General features: G+C 41.9%; 1 pseudogene; it reads right to left on the reverse strand.

Annotated features, from left to right (window-relative positions):
- Positions 1-5919: 5919 nt before the first annotated feature.
- Positions 5920-11155, reverse strand: LOC127655189 (ADP/ATP translocase 3-like; annotated as a pseudogene).
- Between the last annotated feature and the right edge of the window lie 4946 nt (positions 11156-16101).

A 16101-nucleotide genomic window follows, 5' to 3' on the forward strand; every position in this document is an offset into this window, starting at 1 on the left:
AAGGCAGTCTTCAAGGTTAACCATTTCAAGTCAATTCTTTGCAAGGGCTCAAACTGGGATGAGCAAAGGAATGCAAGCATGAGAGGCAAATCCCACACGGGATAGTGAGGATTCCGAGCAGGCTTAAGATGGCATGCACCCTTCAGAAAGCAGCAGACAAGACTGTGAGATCCAAGAGAAGATCCACCAATTGGATCATGATATGTAGAAATCGCAGCGACATACACTTTCAACGTGGAAGCCACTTTGCCCTCCTCCAGTAAATGTTGAAGAAAGCTTAAGATGCTCGGAATGTCACACGTTGCAGGATCGAGCCCCTGTTTCTCACACCATGCAGAAAAAAGCCTCCAATGGGCAAGCATAAATCTGTTGTGTGGAAGAAGCCCTAGCATTGGAGATTGTGTGAATAAGCGCAGGATTACAATGTTCCAGAGAAGGATTTAACCCAATGGCCAGACCCAAAGCTGCAGGCGAGCTGGATCCGGGTGCCAGATGGTGGCCTCCAGGTGGGAGAGGAGGTCCTTCCTGGGGGGAAGCTTCCATGGATTGCCTGACAGAAGTCTTAGGAACAAAGGAAACCATGGTCTGGCTGGCCATCGCAGTGCCACGAGTAACACTCTGTGCTTGCACAGTAGGCAGTTCGGCCATTCGTGAGACAGTTCATCCTGGCCCAAGGGGCTGGACACTTCTGTCCTTGCGAACCATAGACGACAGTGAGTGGTCATCTCCGAAGCAAAAAAGCTCTTCCAAATCGTAGCCAGATCTTCTGCACAACATCTAGATGAAGTCTCCATTCTCCTGGATGTACTCGATCCCTGGAAAGAGCACCCGCTGTCTGGTTACATGCTCCTGTAATATGAGCTGTCCTCAGTGAAGCGAGTCGTGGCTGGCACCATGTCAGGATCTCCTGCGTAAGCTGTAGTGACCTGCAGGATTTCGTGCTGCACATGTGGTTTAGATGGAACACTGTTGAGGTATTGTCAGACCGAACGAGAACATGGCGGACTGCCAGGACTGGCATGAAATACTTTAAAGCCATGCTCGTAGTTCCAGCAGGTTGATATGTTCTGTAGCCTGGGTCGGTGTCCAGCGCCCGCAAATACTCCTCTGGTTCCATGTTGCCCCCCACCCTGTGAGGGAAGCATTGGTCATGACCAACTCCCGTAGAGAGGGAACAACACCCAGGGGCACTCCTGTCTTCAACAACTCTACCTGCCTCCACCACCTCAACGCCCGTAAGCAATGGTGAGAAATTACAATAATTCGATGGCGATGTCTGGTGGGATCTAGTTGCAAACTGTTGTTCCACAACTGAATTGGTCCGAGGTGGAGTAAACCCTGGGGAATCACCACTGTAGCAGCGGTTAACGTCCCTAATAGTCCTGGACTACCTGGTACTGCAAAGACACACCCGGGTGAAAGTGAGCCAAGAGTTGTAGAATGTTTGTCACACGTTCTTGAGACAGGGAGGCAGACATTAGGTGGGAATTCAGGGTTATTCCTATGAATGTAGTGATCTGTGTTGGACTCAGACATCTCGTTCACAGAAAAACCCAACTTCTGCACATGTCTCAAAAGCAGTCTTGCGCAGTCTGCTGTTTTTTGGGGGGGGGGGGCACAAAGAAGCCAGTCATCCAGGTAAGGCATAATACGCATACCTCTCATCCAAAGAGGGGACAGAGCTTCGCTCACACACCTTGTGAAGACACAAGGAGCAAGGGAAAGACTGAAAGGTAGAACCTTGAACTGGTAGGCTTGATTCAGGAAACTGAAACGCAGAAACTTTCTGTGATGAACAGCAATTGGGATGTGAAAGTATGCATCTTCCAGGTCGACACTTACAAACCAATCGTCTGCTGCCACAGACCGAAGAATGTCATTTGAAAAGGAAGGACCTTCAGGAACAAATTCAGATGCCTCAAATCGAGAATTGGGCGGAAACCACAGTCCTTCTTCGGAACAAGAAAATATGTTGAATAGAACCCCTCTCCCCGAATGAGGGGATGAACTTTTTCTATGGCTTCCTTCTGTAACAGTGAACGAAATTCCAGAGAGAGGGCCATTGAACAAACTGCATCTTTGACAACTCTAGGAACGATTCTTGAAAATCTGGGAGGCCGGCGTCAAAACTGTAGAGTATATTCCCTGCTCAGAGTCGTCAAAACCCAAGGGTCTGTTGTGTTGGTCCTCCAGTACTCTATCTGTTCTATTGAAAAACGATCGACCGCCAGCCTGAGTGTCTCAGGCTTTATGTGTGCAACTTTTAGTGGTCGCGGGGGGGCGCTGACGGGGTCCTGCTGGCAAATGTCAATGAGGTGGCCGAAAAACTCTAGCATTCACAGTAACACAAGGCCTTTGAGGGGGCTGTGACTGAGGTGTAGCAAGCTGGCATAAATATTGCTCCGGTGTGGCATAGCGATGTTGGGTCTGAACTGCTGGCATCCTAAAAGTAGGGTTGCGCTGTACCTGCGTCAGTTGACGAGTTGCCTCCGACAGCTTTACCCTCTTTTCCAACAGTTCCGGAACATTAGGACCAAAAAGATGTCTGGGAATGAATGGAAGATCTCTCAAGGTTTTCTTACAGTCCTCATGTAGCCGTGCTTGGGCAAGCCACACTTGGTGGCGGGCTGCCAGAAACGTGGCTGCAGGACTACCCAGCTTGCGGGTTACATGGCCCATTGCCAAAAGAGCCGTTTGCAGAAACTGTGAAATTGAGGGATCAAAATTTGCTGGTTCTAGTGTACTGGTAGCAGCAAGAAGTAACTGACAGATTATGTTTTCTGCACGAGTTATGTAGGCAAAAGAATCGTATGTCTTTTTTAATAATGAATCTGTGCGACCGCATTGCGCACTGGGACATCGCACATTACCTCGAAGAGCCTTGTCAGGAATCACCACCAAAGCTGCAACAGGCTACTCTATTTCTGGAGCACGACTCACCCCAATGGAATCTGCTTCAGCCATAGATGCTAACATCCGAGCAATCTTTGAGCACCGTCTAGGCGGATCAGAACCTGTGAGGACATTTGAAAATACAGCCAAAAAATCTTTACATGGTGGCATGGCAAAAGAAGTCGCAGCTGTGGCCTGCCTGAAAAAGAAATTGATTTGGGCAGATTGGACAGGTGACTCATCAAGTCCTAGACGAGCAAGTGCCATTCGAAGCAAAGCCAAAGTATCATCAGAAGAGGGCTGGGCCTGTCCAGATGACTGAACTGACCCCCCACTAGACCCCTCCACTGCTGGAAAACCAGTGAAAACATCCTGAGGTGATGGTTGTGCCGCAATATCCACAGCATTCCCATGATCATGAAAAAAGAATCAGAAGCAATAGTAGAAAGCACATCCAAGTCAGAATGATGTGAAAAATGAGGGGAATCCAGAGACTCTTCCCCAGTTCCACGATTCTGAACATTCTCATCCTCCTGTGTCATCTTCACAGGTATAGCAGATGTGACAGGCTGAAGCGAGTGAAGCAGGCGTTTCAGCTCCGCCATCTCTGAAGAAAGCACAGAAACCGTCTTAGAAAGTGAATTTTTTTCTCGACACGCAAATGTTCATCACTTCTCCCTCTTAGATGGGAGGGGAGCGCCAGCTGCCGCAGATGCCCTGCGCTTCTGAGTGCGAGAAGGGACTACGTCCAACTGCCCGAGTTCCGGCATGGGTAAAAGACTGCAGTGCAGACACGGGTCCGTGAGAGCCTCTCTCAGATGTTGAACACCCAAACACGAAGGGCAGATGACATGACCGTCATCCGGGAGGAGATTATTTGGGCACAGCTTACAAGTCAGTGGGAAACTAGAGGCAATCGAGCTGTGAGCCATAGTTACTCGCTAATAACACCTTCGGATAGAACCTAAGGTTTAAGTCAAGCAGAATGATGGTAATGAAGCAGAAGACAGGAAAATAATAATTATATAATTCCTCTGGGTGAACAGACAGGTAATGTCAAGAAATATCTCACGAAAAAGAGAAATAAATATCTAAAATGGCTGATGGATTGAACCGAGGGGCGCGGAGTATCACATAAGGTCGAGGAAAAAAGTTCAGAACAACTGAATGGATGATGATAATGTCATTGGGAGACAGTTAACTTAAACACCAGCCACCGGATAGCACCGAGAGGCACAGAGTGTTACCGACGAAAAGGAATGAAACTCACCAAAACACGGCTAAAACACTTCAAATCCATTGAAGTGGCGTAGATGCGCACTGACACAGCTTGTGAGGACGATATCTCGCTGCTCTTGTAAGCTGCACTTGACAGCGCAATATATCACTTAACCAAAACAACCTATCTCAACCAGGCGAGAAAGCAAAAGAGGCAGAGTGCTGAGCGACTGTGGTTTATAAGCCCCAGGGCTCAGCATACGTCACTATGTGACTTTGTTGGTATATTCTCTCGACCCATCTGGCTGGCGCTGCAATAATCCAGTAGTGTTTACACTGCTTCTGGCGGTCAGTAGGAATGAAACAAACAAATTTCACACAACTGTTATGCTAAAAATATAATTTGTATTGAAAAAAACTGTATTAGATTAGAAAACTGCTAAATATAATTATTTCCACACAACTTTGAATCTACACAAATTCTAAATAATTAGGCCTACTTATTAAAAACCTCAACCAAATCTAAAAAAACAAAAAAAGAAACATGCAACCATATAGGGTTTCCCACTTGTATTGAATGTACAAGCATTCTTGGAGTTCAAACATCACTGCAAGTAGTCAGTACAACCCTTCTCTCCATATACTGTGGCATACGATTACCTAAGCTTTACATGCTAAAAGTGAGTATAATGTTTCACTGCCATTAGTGAACTCAAAGTGCCCTGTCTTACTTGCCCTTGCATTTCTACTTCTGAAAGTGGAATCTACTTAATCAAGATCAGCCTAACGCAACCAAACACTGAGACTGACAAGAAAATGACCATGAAAATATGACTCCCCTCATTATCCAAGACGGAAAATACTTAAGCAGACTTCCAAAAAAGAGAAATCATGGAAATACACTTTTCATGTCACATAAGGTCTGACTGTAAATGCCACGTCTCTGGATCCACACATTCTCTTCTGGAGCGCTTTACTTTGTCGGTCTGTCTTTAACAGTGGAGACAGATAGAGGGCAAATCTGTTGTCAATTAAAGCGTCATATTTAATACCTCTATGATACCATCTGACACCAGCTCTCCATCAACTTGTGACCGGAGAAAATGTGCGGAACATTATTTTGCGGATTTTGAACTCCACATTCTATTTTAAGAGTGATACGCTTTTTCATTGTTACCACAAGACTAGAGTAAAAGAACTTAAAAACTGAGTCCACAGGTGGATAGGTCGAAAAGATTCACGGTTTAAAAGTGGTGTTGTCATGCCATCTTGTGGAAGTATTATACTATTGTACGATATGGACTCAATCTGCTAAACTGAAAAAAATATATATTTTTGCCTTTTTCTTTTTTCTTTTTTCATTTATGCATTTCAAGTTCATAACAAAATTCAATCATTTTAAATATGTTTTTTTTTTTTATTAGTTAAAGATTACAAAGATCATTTTTGTTACAAGATTACAATTTAAATTATGACATTTTAAATAAGTAAAAATTATCATTATAATTTTTTTAGAAACAATGGCTCAGATTTATAGAGGAATACAATGAACAAAATCAACAAATGTATAATTTTTTTTATAATTTAATTATAAAAAAAAACATATTTTTGTTTTATAGGAGGCTAGAGCAGTTTTTAAACAAAAATATAGCAACAAAATCACAAACAGTGTAGTTGAATAGTATACAGAAAAATATGTATTTATTTTTGCATCTTACACTATTTAACTTAAGGAGTGAACAGGGTCTGGTAGAAGCTTGACAACATTTTGTGGCAAGAACTATTCCATTTCTTAGCATATAATATTGTTTAAACAAGCTTCTTGAATTCATCATATAGCACAGGCACAAAAGCACCCCCCATTCCTCTAAATACATTGGACAGAGCACCTTTAAAGAATGCTTTGCCACCCTCATCACGTGCAATCTTCCTCCAGCAGTCAATGGTTCCCGTGTACATAATATCAGCTAGGAAGACAAAGGACAAAGACATGACCTGTAATATATGCATAATTAATGGAGAGAAGGGAGTTATTCCAATGAGTGCATGAGTTTGAGCATGCGTTTAAATACCTCCTTTGCGCCCAGACTGCATCATCATGCGACGCCATACAGTGTCAAAGGGATAGGAGACCACACCAGCCACTGCAGTCACAGTTTGTGCAATCATCCAGCTGACCACAATGTGGGTGTTCTTAGAGTCTGGAAGCATGCCTGCAGTGCCAGATGAGAATGCATGCAAATATGCAAGTCAGAGGTTTGGTTAAATATAAGAAGAGAATGAAGAAATCTCATTGGTTTATCAAAGACAGATTAGATCAGCTGAAGCACAAACATCTTATCTTATTATTATATTTATTGTATTATTAATATATATATACAGTGCATTTAGAAAGTATTCAGACCCCTTCAGGTTTTTCTTCACATTTTGTTATGTTGCAGCCTTATGCTAAAATGCTTTATTATTATAATATTTTTTTTTTTTAAATCAATCTACACTCCATACCCCATAATGACAAAGCAATAACCAGATTTTTGATAACTATGCAAATTTATTAAAAAGAAAAAGAGAACAAAAATGAAATATCACATTGAGATAAGTATTCATACCCTTAACTCATTACTCAGTTGAAGCACCTTTGGCAGCAATTACAGCCTCAAGTATTTTTGGGTATGATGCGACAAGCTTTGCTCACCTGGATTTAGGGATTTTCTGCCATTCTTCCCTGCAGATCCTCTCAAGCTCTGTCAGGTTGGATAGGGACCATCAGTGGACAGCCATTTTTAGGTCACTCCAGAGATGTTCGGTTGGGTTCAAGTCTGGGCTCTGGCTGGGCCACTCAAGGACATTTACAGAGTTGTCCCTTAGCCACCCTTGCATTGTCTTGGCGGTGTCCTTAGGGTCAGTGTCAAGGAAAAAAGTTCAGAACAACTGAATGGATGATGATAATTTCAACGGGAGACCATTAAATTAAACACCAGCCACCGGATAGTATCGAGAGTCAGAGAGTGTTACCGACAAAAAGGAATGAAACTCACCAAAACATGGCTAAAACACTTCAAATCCGTTGTGACAGTGTCCAGTCTGAGGACCTGAGTGCTCTGGACCAGGTTTTCATTAAGGATATCTCTGTATTTTGCTGCATTCAGCTTTCCTTTAACCCTGACCAGTCACCCAGTCCCTGACGCTGAATAACACCCCCATGTTGGGATGGTATGACTCTTGGAATTGAGGCAAAACAGTTCAATCTTCATTTTATCAGACCAGAGAATCTTGTTTCTCACAGTCTAAGAGTCCTTTAGGTGCGTTTTTATGTGTTTCCCGTCTGGCCACTCTGCCATAAATCACAGATCGGTGGAATTATGCAGTGATGGTTGTCCTTCTGCAAGTTTCTCCCATCTCCACACAGTATCTCTGGAGCTCAACCAGAGTGACCATTGGGTTCTTGGTCACCTATCTTACCAAGGCCCTTCTCCCCCGATTGCTCAGTTTGGCTGGGCGGCCAGCTCTAGGAAGAGTCCTGGTTGTTCCAAACTTCTTCCATTTAAGAATTATGTAGGTCACTGTGCTCTTGGGAACCTTCAATGCAGCCAACATTTTATTTGCATCCTTCCCCAGATCTGTGCCTCGACAAAATACTGTCTCTGAGTTCTGCAGGCAGTTCCTTTGACCTCATGGCTTGAATTTTGCTCTGATATGCTCTGACCTTATATAGACAGGTGTGTGGCTTTCCAAATCATGTCCAGTTAATTGAATTTGCCACAGGTGGACTCATTCAAAGTGTAGAAACATCTCAAAGATGATCCAGACAAATATGATGCACCCAAGCTAAATTTCAAGTGTCATAGAAAAGGATCTGAATACTTATGTCAATGTTATATTTCATTTTTTCTTTTTAATACATTTGCAAAGTTATCAAAAATCAGTTTTTTGCTTTGACATTATGGGGAATGGAGTGTAGACTGAAGTGAAAAAAAATAGATTTTCTATCTCTAAGCACAAACCTCTTACCTTTGGCAGTGTCATAGATTCCGAAGTAGGCTGCCCTGTAGATAATGATGCCCTGGACAGAGACGTTGAAGCCCTGGTACAGGCCTCGCAGCCCATCTGACCGAAAGATTTTGACCAGGCAGTCGGCCAGCCCGGTGAACTCCCTGCTGCTGCCAGCTTTCCCGACATCTGCAGCTAGTCAGTTACGAGCGAAATCGAGGGGGTAGACGAAGCAAAGGGAAGTGGCTCCAGCAGCACCACCAGAGGCCAAGTTACCAGCAAAGTATCGTCAGAACTGTGTGTGCTTATCTGTGCCACCCAGGAAAATCTTTTTATACTCGTCTTTGAAGGCAAAGTTGAGAGCTTGTGTGGGGAAGTAACGAATGACGTTGGCTAGGTTGCCACACCAAAAGGAGACAAAACCTTGATCCTTGGGAATCCTCACAATAAAGTCAATAATACCTTTGTACTGTTTGTCTGCACTGATCTCCTTGCTGGCATGTTGTACCTGCAAATTTATACATAAAATCCATTGAGACAGATATGATCTGAGTTGACTCATTTGGTGTCCTGATCATGTCTTTTCTTTGTATGCAGCAGACTGCAAGAAAGTGGGTGACTGTGATTTTGCAAGCCAGATTTTATGGTTAGACTACTATTTCCTACAAAAAGTTATTATCTATTATCAAAATATCAAAGCTGTTATTTTCCATACAACAAAAATGCATGTCTAGCTATCAAGTTCAGTTGCAATTTTGCATGCTTCACAATATATGTACAGTATATATTTAAAAATGTGCATCCTGAGAACATCTTCTCCAGAGATTTCTTGGGATGTCTATGTAACACTCAAACTGCCATTATAATACCGAGTTCAATGCATGCATCATTTTATTATTGTCATTTTATATACACTGATGAGCCAAAACATTATGACCACTCACAGGTGAAGCGGATAACGTTGATCATCTCCTAACAAGGCCACATATCAAGGTCTGGGTAGATTTGATTGTAAGCAATCAATCAGTTCTTGTTGTCAATATGTTGAATGCAAGAGAAATGGGCAGGAGTAAATATCTGAGTGCCTCTGACAAGGGCCAAATTGTTATGGCCAGATGACTGGGTCAGAGCATCTCTGAAACATCAAGGCTTGTGGGGGGCTCCCGGTCAGCTGTGGTGAGTACCTACCAACAGCAGTCCGAAGAGGGGCAAACCACCAACTGGTGACAGGGTGTTGGGCTTCCAAGGCTCATCAATGCACGAGGGCAACGAAGGCTGTTCTATCTGGTTCGAACCAACAGAAGGTCTACTGTGGCACAAGTCACAGAAAATGTCAATGATGGTTATGGGATGATTATGGGAGGAATGTGTCATAACACACAGAGCATCGCACCCTGCTGTGTATGGTGCAGCATAGCTGCAGACCAGTCAGAGTGCCCATGATGATCCCTGTCCACCGTTGAAAGCACCTACAATGGGCAGGTGAGCGTCAAACTGGACCTCAGAGCAGTGGAAGGTCGCCTGGTCTGATGAGTCCCATTTTCTTTTACATCAAGTGGACGCCCATGTGTGTCTGCGCCGTTTACCTGGGGAAGTGATGGTACCAGGATGCACTGTGGGAAGACTCCTATGATATATTCTCAGTTGACTTTTGTGTGTGTACTTTTATTTTGAAATTTCTTGTTAAAGTTCCTGTTCCCCAGTCGTGTTCATATGTCCTGTTTTCCCTCCATGTTTATGTGTCTGGTTTTCGTTGGTTCATTGTTTGATTACTTTGATTCAGTTCTAGTTTCTCATTGGTTTTAGTTAATTGTCTTGTTATCTTGTTTTAGAGTTCTGTTTGTTCATTGGCTTTTGTTTCCCATGTCTTGTGTATTTAAACCCTCATGTTTGCCTTTGTCAGGTGTCAGGTATTGTATGTGTAACCTTGTTGTTTTACCAAAGTTTAGTCTAGCCAGCGTGCTTGTAACCTTGTTGTTCCAGTCTTAGTCTTAGTCTTAGTCTTAGCTATTTCATGTTGTGTCAAGTCTTGTTTTGTCATATTTAGTTTGTTTTTGTTGCACTCACATTTATAGTTTGGGATACTGGTTTCCACGTCTGAGAATAAACTGCACTTGGGTTCATCTAAACTTCATCATCTTCATCTCTACCTGTTTGTCAACACCGTTAAAACGACAAGCCGGTGGAGGGAGTGTGATACTCAATGTTCTGCTGGGAAACCCTGGGTCTGGCCATTTATGTGGATGTCAATTTGACACATGCCACCAACCTAAACATCATTGCAGACCAGGTACATCATCAGTGTATACAGTATATACTGAACACTTCATTTAGGGTATCAAGTGACCCAGGACTGCCACTCATGCCCCCTTTAAAAGAATAGACGAATGGTGTCACTGTTTTAGGGTTTTAGTTTTAAAGTTTGGAGATTAAACAACATCCTTATCAACCCATCATTTCCCTTTGATTTTAGGGGTAATTCAAGGTTAGGGTTACATTTGTTTCCCAGTAATTATGTTCTAGAACTAAAAAAAGATATTGATCCAGGAACATGTCATTCTTGGCTAAATTAGACCTATAAAATCCAGGGGCTGTAAAATTAGACAAGACTGCAGGGGGAAGATGTGCAACCCCGCTAGGGGTCAGAAATGCACACGGTGCGCGTGCGGCCTTAAAATACACTTGGGTAACTGAAATGTAGTGGTAAATATGGCAATGAGAAGATGGAAGCATAGAAACTCGGCATTACGACGGCAGTTTGAGTGATAGGCTTCCGAGACGTCTGTGGAAAGGATGCTCTAAGGGTGAAAGAAAGAAAGTACATACATACATACATGAATGTGGCCCTTAAGATGCAAATCTCATCGTTCCAGTCACAAGATACGATTGAAAACGGTAATGTTTTACCATGCATTAAGCTTTTTTTAGACGGCTTTTTTTTCTCACTTGCAGCAGCAGTTTCACTCTCTAACGGTGCGACTGCAGTTTTGGAAATACCCGCTGCAACCCCGCCGGCCAAAATGTCTTTAGCGAAAGAAATTGCTGCATCAGCCATGGCAACGCTTATACTTTAGCTCAGGAGGCAGTATTATCAACACAATAGACTAAAAACTGCTGAAAGAAGCAAGAGGTATGGCAGAGCGGAAAAGGATGGGGATGCTGCTACGAATACAGAGATCTTCTATACAATAATGTGTTGTTTTTTTTTTTTTTACATTGGAGAGAGCGTAACGGTATTCTAGCGTGTTACGACAGTAAGTCACCGTTTGCGGAAACGATACAAACGAATGGGGGAGAGGCGTAAACAGACGCCTACCTGTCGAAATATTTTCCGTGTCTTCTCTTTAAAAATAGCAGTTTTATCGTAGAAAACCCCACACATAGTTTATTCCAAAATATTTTTTAGTGTAAAACATGTTGTGGATTAGTGGAAAGTCGGTCGATTCATTAAATTATGGGCTTTTCCTCACAAAACCAGTTTATTCAGCGTAATGAAGCATCTCTTACGTAGCCATCCATTACAAATTAAACGGTCGCGTTATACCATTTTAGGCTAAGCTTCTAGGCTCAAATGTAGAAGGGTTCTGGCGAATACACAGCGCGAAATCACGATATCGCGATATTTTATATTTTTATATTATGTCCCGTTATAATGTAAGTCATGGTCGTGGTACTTTGCAGTGTTATCGGTACTACTGCAAAGTTTTTACAGAATTATTGTATTATTATTTTCCATTCGACTGTAATTTAAATGTATTAAACTAAACTATTTATTAACTATTTTTTTAGTTTAATACAAGTAGACAATTAAAAATAAAAATATTATAACAAAATACACTTCATTACTTCAACTTCAACTAATATTGCTTTCCAAGAGGGCCACTCACACCGGAAACGTTCTCACACGCTAGACGGACGTCTTTCACAGTTGCGTCGCGTCTAGCAGTTCGAGTAGGACCGCCGCGTTTTTTAGACGTCGTGTCAGTTTAAAAAGAACGCCAACTTTTAAAAGCGCGTTGTTGCCCTGCATCTGGCTTTTCTTTTTTTTTTGTGCAATAATCCTATCGCTCTTAACAGCCCCTAGTGCAGTCTAAAAATAACTAAAACAAATTAAACAGTAACACAAATTAGATTCGTGGAAAACATCGTTTTGCTGCAGTATGATACATTTGGTTGATTGTAATCATCAACAATGTTCCTTATCTTTCAGCAGGCACAGCAGCAAGGTGTAAAAAACACACACACACTCTCACACAAAATAACTGCTTCACAGTTTTTTAAATGTGAAGTTGAAGATGTATGCCACAAAAAATAAATCACTGTCGAAACCATGTTTATTTTAGGCTAATATAGAGTAGATCTTTTTTTATTTCAAACCCATCTTTATTTTAATAAAGTAGCGACATGGTGAGATTGATAATTAGTAGGTAGGCTACTTATTATTGTTATTTTGAGCCTTTGACCAAAAACATTTATTGATCTACTAAAGATGGCTCAGATTTATGGGGAATATTAAAGGCACAATTAACAAATTAATTCATTTTTAATTATTTTGATCATAAACATTTTAACTATTTTAATCACATTTCATATGCATATACTCACTGAGCACTTTATTAGGAACACTATACTTGTACTGGCCTCCCTTTGCTCTCAAAACAGCCACAATTCTTTGTGGCATGGACCTTTGAGATTCTGGTCCAAGTGATTGCATCACTTCTGCTGATTTGCTAGTTTGCGATTACTTTTGCTTTGTGACATGGTGCATTACCATGCTGGAAGTAGCCATTAGAAGATGGCTAAATTCTGGCCATGATGGGCTGCACACGGTCTGCAACAATACTCAAAAAGGCTGTGGCATTAAAAGCGATAACTGATTGGTATTAATGGGCCCAAAATGTGCTAAGAAAACATTCCCCACACCATTACACCACCACCAACAGCCTGGACTGTTGACACAAGGCAGATTGGCTGCATGGATTTATGCTGTTGGTGCCAAATTCTGATCCTACCATCTGTGCGAATTCGAGATTAATCAGACTATATTACGTTTTTCCAGTCTTTAACTGTCCAGTTTTGGTAAGCCTGTGCCCACTGCAGCCTCAGCTTTCTATTCTTGGCTGACAGAAGTGAAACCCGACGTGGTCTTATGCTGTTGTAGCCCATCCGCCTTAATGTTCGACGTGTTGTGCTGTGCATTCTGAGATGCTATTCTCTCTACAATTGTACAGAGTGGTTATCCAAGTTACCATAGTCTTTCTGTCAACTCGAACCAGTCTGGCCATTCTCTGTTGACCTCTCTCATCAACAAGGTGTTTCCATCAGCAGAACTGCTGCTCACTGGATGTTTTTTGTTTTTGGCATCATTCTGAGTAAACTCTAGAGACTGTTGTGCATGAAAATCCCAGGGTATCAGCAGTTACAGAAATACTCAAACCATCCCGTCTGGCACCAACAATCATGCCACGGTTGAAATCACTGAGATACAATTTTTCCCCATTTTAATGGTTGAGGTAAACATTAAAGCTCCTGACCCATATCTGCTTGATTTTATGCATTGCACTGCTGTCACATGATTGGCTGATTAGATAATCGCATGAATAAGTAGATGTAGGGGTGTTCCTAATAAAGAGTACAAGTGCGTGTACATGTACACAAATAAACTAATACACATACAACAAATAGCTTGTGTTCTTCACTTTGTAAGTTGCTTTGGATAAAATCATCTGCTAAATGGTTAAATGTATATATTTTTTTATTTTGTGCATTATATTTCTCCACATAGCTGCTCTGTAGCCACTGCATGAAACCACAGCTTAGTACAGGGACAAAAGTATTCACACTTAAATCACATATACAGGTGCTTTCTTATGATAAAATGTGTTATTTATCATAGAAGGTTAGAGCTTTCTTTATGCAAAAAATAAAGCAACAGAATTGCATAGAGTTTTAATTAAATAATAACTTTCTGTAAATCAATAATTTCCCATCTTACACTATTTATATACAGCTGCATTTGTGCGGTGTGCACAGGGTTTGTTAAAGCTTGACAAATATTATGACAAGTGCTATTCTACTAGTTTTTTTTTTTTCTTATTGTTTAATCAAACTTCTTGATTTCATCATATAGCACAAGCACAAAAGCGCCCCCAAATCCTCTGAGTATATTGGACAGAGCCCCTTTAAAGAATGCTTTGCCACCCTCATCACGTGCAATCTTCCTCCAGCAGTCAATGCTTCCCGTGTACATAATATCAGCTGGGAAGACAAAAGACAAATACTTACAGTGGGTACGGAAAGTATTCAGACCCCCTTAAATTTTTCACTCTTTGTTATATTGCAGCCATTTGCTAAAATCATTTAAGTTCATTTTTTTTCCTCATTATTGTACACTCAGCATCCCATATTGACAGAAAAACACAGAATTGTTGACATTTTTGCACATTTATTAAAAAAGAAAAACTGAAATATCACATGGTCCTAAGTATTCAGACCCTTTGCTGTGACACTCATGTATTTAACTCAGGTGCTGTCCATTTCTTCTGAACATCCTTGAGATGGTTCTACACCTTCAATTGGGTCCAGCTGTGTTTGATTATACTGATTGGACTTGATTAGGAAAGCCACACACCTGTCTATATAAGACCTTACAGCTCACAGTGCATGTCAGAGCAAATGAGAATCATGAGGTCAAAGGAACTGCCTGAAGAGCTCAGAGACAGAATTGTGGCAAGGCACAGATCTGGCCAAGGTTACAAAAACAATTTCTGCTGCCCTTAAGGCTCATAAGAGCACAGTGGCCTCCATAATCCTTAAATGGAAGACGTTTGGGACTGACCAGAACCCTTCCTAGAGCTGGCCAGTCCGCCAAACTGAGCTATCGGGGAGAAGAGCCTTGGTAAGAGAGGTAAAGAAGAACCCAAAGATCACTGTGGCTGAGCTCCAGAGATGCAGTCGGGAGATGGGAGAAAGTTGTAGTAAGTCAACCATCACTGCAGCCATCCACCAGTCGGGGCTTTATGGCAGAGTGGCCCGACGGAAGCCTCTCCTCAGTGCAAGACACATGAAAGAACACCTGAAGGACTCCAAGATGGTGATAAATAAGATTCTCTGGTCTGATGAGACCAAGATAGAACTTTTTGGCCTTAATTCTAAGCAGTATGTGTGGAGAAAACCAGGCACTGCTCATCACCTGTCCAATACAGTCTCAACAGTGAAGCATGGTGGTGGCAGCATCATGCTGTGGGGGTGTTTTTCAGCTGCAGGGACAGGATGACTGGTTGCAATCGAGGGAAAGATGAATGCGGCCAAGTACAGGATATCCTGGACGAAAACCTTCTCCAGAGTGCTCTGGACCTCAGACTGGGCCGAAGGTTCACCTTCCAACAAGACAATAACCCTAAGCACACCGCTAAAATAACGAAGGAGTGGCTTCACAACAACTCCGTGACTGTGCTTGAATGGCTCAGCCAGAGCCCTGACTTAAACCCAATTGAGCATCTCTGGAGGGACCTGAAAATGGCTGTCCACCAACGTTTACCATCCAACCTGACAGAACTGGAGAGGATCTACAAGGAGGAATGGCAGAGGATACCCAAATCCAGATGTGAAAAACTTGTTGCATCTTTCCCAAAAAGACTCATGGCTGTATTAGATCAAAAGGGTGCTTCTACTAAATACTGAACAAAGGGTCTGAATACTTAGGACCATGTGATATTTCAGTTTTTCTTTTTTAATAAATGTGCAAAAATGTCAACAATTCTGTGTTTTTCTGTCAATATGGGGTGCTGTGTGTACAATGAGGAAAAAAAATGAACAAATGATTTTAGCAAATGGCTGCAATATAACAAAGAGTGAAAGATTTAAGGGGGTCTGAATACTTTCCGTACCCACTGTAAGTTGAAATAAATACATATGTAGTGGAGAGATATTCAAATGAGATATCAAATGTAAAAAGCATTCACATCCAAAAAAAAAGTCTTGATACAGGTACCAAGTCTG

Source organism: Xyrauchen texanus, chromosome 14 (genome assembly GCF_025860055.1).
Source record: "Xyrauchen texanus isolate HMW12.3.18 chromosome 14, RBS_HiC_50CHRs, whole genome shotgun sequence".
NCBI classification, from domain to species: Eukaryota; Metazoa; Chordata; class Actinopteri; order Cypriniformes; family Catostomidae; genus Xyrauchen; species Xyrauchen texanus.